This window comes from Pundamilia nyererei, unplaced genomic scaffold, assembly GCF_000239375.1.
Source record: "Pundamilia nyererei isolate P.nyererei 1_Seehausen unplaced genomic scaffold, PunNye1.0 scaffold00028, whole genome shotgun sequence".
Lineage (NCBI taxonomy): Eukaryota > Metazoa > Chordata > Actinopteri > Cichliformes > Cichlidae > Pundamilia > Pundamilia nyererei.
In genome coordinates, this window is record NW_005187429.1 from 802,715 (window position 1) to 805,909 (window position 3,195).

At 45.9% G+C, this 3,195-nt stretch overlaps 1 protein-coding gene across 2 annotated transcripts in view; it reads left to right on the top strand.

Moving 5' to 3' along the window:
• elmo1 (engulfment and cell motility 1 (ced-12 homolog, C. elegans)) overlaps positions 1-3,195 on the top strand; it is a 97,367-nt gene continuing 94,172 nt past the window's right edge. For both annotated transcript variants that reach the window (XM_005728291.1, XM_005728292.1), the window contains exon 1: positions 1-91. The gene's annotated coding sequence lies outside the window, so the exon portion shown is untranslated. The remainder of the gene's footprint in view (positions 92-3,195) is intronic.

Below are 3,195 nucleotides of genomic sequence, written 5' to 3' on the forward strand. Positions count from 1 at the left end.
CTCACACACACGGACACACACACACTCTCTCTCTCACTCACAACACACAACTCCGGACCTTTTAGTGGAAGAAGCGTCCTCGCGTCGTCAGGTTGGTGAAAGCCTCGTTTCCCTCTTCCTGCAGAAATGTTGTTGTTGCTGAAATTCCGTCTCACTTCCTTCGCGTTGTGGCGCTAAATGTTCCTGGGGGGTGGCTCGCAGTGTTTTTGTGTGTTCGCTGCGCTCTCGCCACGGCGTGCCCGAGTGTCTGTGCGTTACACCGGAGCGAGGCAGCGAGTGTGCCTGCGCTCACGGCTCTCTCCTCCTGCCTGTCGCTACTTTGTTTTCGGTGGCCTCACAGCGGCTCCGGGCGCTGTTATTTTATTGACATGCTCTTTCTGATTTTCTTTTATTTTTTAAGCATCACTGCTCTCTCTCTCTAACATGCATGTTGAACTGCGATGCATAAATGAAAGTGCCAGTAAATCCAGGCTTTGTCCTCGGTTTAGTTTCTTGTTTTCCCCTTTTTTGAAACAAGTGCACAGCAATGCTGCAAGTTGCGTGTTTGCTGCAGATATACAGCCAAGAAGCAGCAGAGGTCTCTGCTTTTCCCGGCTTGTGTGATGGAAGTGCATGCTGCTGATGGCTAAATGCAACAACAAAAAAAAAGAAGAAGAAGAAAAAGCTGTACGTTTTCTCTCCCCCCCCCCCTCCCCCTAATTAAAGAGCTGCTTTAATTGTGCGCCGTGTGTAACTCCAACCCTGCACGCTGGCCACACCGCGGGCCTGTGATTAGGCAAGAGGAGGGAGAGAAGAAGCCGGACAGCCTCTGATGCATGCAGAAGCTCTCTGCTATCCTCAAAACGGATCAGAACCTGCGATACCAACATGAGCTTCACTCACACCCTTTAAAGCGGTCTTCTTCACTTCTCTCTTTTCACTTCCGGTGGGTTTTCACCTGACCTCCCCCCTCAAATCAATGCGTTTTAATGAGTGTTGTTTCCCAAACTTCTGATTAGTCTTGTCCCTCAAAAAAAAAAAAAAAAAAAAAATGAAGAAGAAGAATCTGTTGTCACTCCTCCCCTTGCACTGGCTGGATATCCAATCTCTTTGGGTAGAAAGACAGTAGTTAATCAGTTTTTCATCATTGCTGATTTAATAACCTTCTGCTTTGTTTTCCTGCCTTACTCCTGTGGCAAGAAACAAGACGTTAGACCACATTAGACCTCTGTTTGCAAAGATTTGGCCCTAAGTAGCTCCCCTTCTTCTTCATTACCGCAGAAAGTATGTTAATATTGTAGATAAACAACACGGGGGCTGGGTGCATCATTCCCAAGCATTACGTCTCCAAATTGCTCTTACGAGGAAAGACTGTGGAGTAGATCAGCTAATGTGAGATGTATATCAATTTTGATTTCATTAAAATATGATATCAAATGTTCTTCCAGCGTAGCCGGCGGATATCTGGACGTATTGGGCCCAAAGCTTCCTGTTGTGTGCGGCGGTCATAATCTAATAACGGATCCAAATGCATTACTCAAAGTAATTAAAAGCCTAAATGCCAATCAAAGGAGAGCTGATGATTTTGTGACTTTGATTCTTCCGGTGCATGTATTTATTTTTTAGTTCTCCCTACAGATTGTTTACTGTTTGCAGTCAAACCCAAAAAAAGAAAAAGCTTCTGGCACTGAAATCTTGTCTCTCGTCTGCAGATTCTATAAATGCATAAGCAGATATGTGTGGATTGGAGTGATTATTATCTCAACGCCTCATGCTGTGATTGAGAGTACACGATGAATAGGTAGAAATCAGTGAAAAACAGACTCAGAATCCATAGGCTAAAGGGGTGTAATGGATGTTAAATCTGAAAAAAACCCTGTAACAGGATCGCTGTGACTTGATTCCAATGTGCAGCAACAAATCCATCGCACTGTTTTCCCCGCAGTGAAACGAGAAACAGCTCCATAATGCTTCCCTGACAATTGCTTCAAACTTGTGAGATAAGATGAGGTGGATGGAATCCATGCTGAAGATGAGAAAATCTACCAATTTGATGCCACGAATCCCACTTTTGTAACCACCTCACTTCAATCTGTAGCTGTTCTAAAAAGACCTCAACAGCAGACAGCTCAGCGTGTCTCGGCGCTGTCCTCGTCGCATCAGTCATCGTGCAGCCCTGGGTCTGCGCTGTTGTCTGCGTTCGGACCCTCTGCTCCTCTGGGCAACTTCTGGCAGAGTGAGAGCTCGTTTATACGCCCCGTTAGCCGCCAAAGACGTCCCTGTTGTGATGGAACCGCAAGCATGTTGGCATCATCGTGTCATGGCGAGATTGTAGCCTAGAAGCAAAAGCACTGGGACACACGCAGTCGTTACACTGGAGATGCAGAACTTGACCAGAAGGGATTCAGTGGAGTCGTTTTTCCAGTATTAATGTCCATAAGAATATTATTGTATGCATTTTTTGCACTTTTGTCCTATATGTGCACCCCGTGACTTCTTACGACTGTGAGTTAGAGATTTTCAGCAGAGGTCTGGCACAGCTTTACCACTCAAAGAAGGCCATTCATGAGCCATACTGGGGAACAGAGCGCTACCTGTAGCCCCATCACCCTGGCTGTGAGGTTAGTCCAGCAGCGTCATATTTTAGGTTTACGTTCACACGAGGGACTCGTGTGCTTAAGTTTTTATCAGCTGCGGCAAACCTTCATTTCTTGTTAGCTCCCCTCGCCGAGTAAATATTTCTTTAGCTCTGCAGGGTTTTAAAAATCAGCAGCAGAAATGGAGTGTTGCAACACAAGAGCAAAACAAAGTTGGATGATGAAATGCGGCAGCAGTGACTCACCAAACAAACTGATGGAATTAAAATTGAGTACTTGGGCCTTTTTTTTTTTTTTTTAATCCCGAAATATAATCCAGGAAATCAGATTAGTACACAGAGGCTGAGATGGAGAGGCATTTGGGGAGAGGATGGGTGCCTGCCCTCACCTCTTTGACTCGCATCACATGTGAGATCCTTCTCTGTACCCATTTGACGCTCCCTACTGTTTGGCATCTTCTCACCACCTCCTCAAGTGCAACCCTGTTAATTTCCTACTCCTCACGTCTGACAACCCCCCCTCACCTTTTTCTTATTAGCTTGCTCCCTCGCTTATGCTTCCTTTCTCACACATGCAATCCGTCTCTTGCAGTTTCCTCTCAGCTGCGCACTCTCACGTT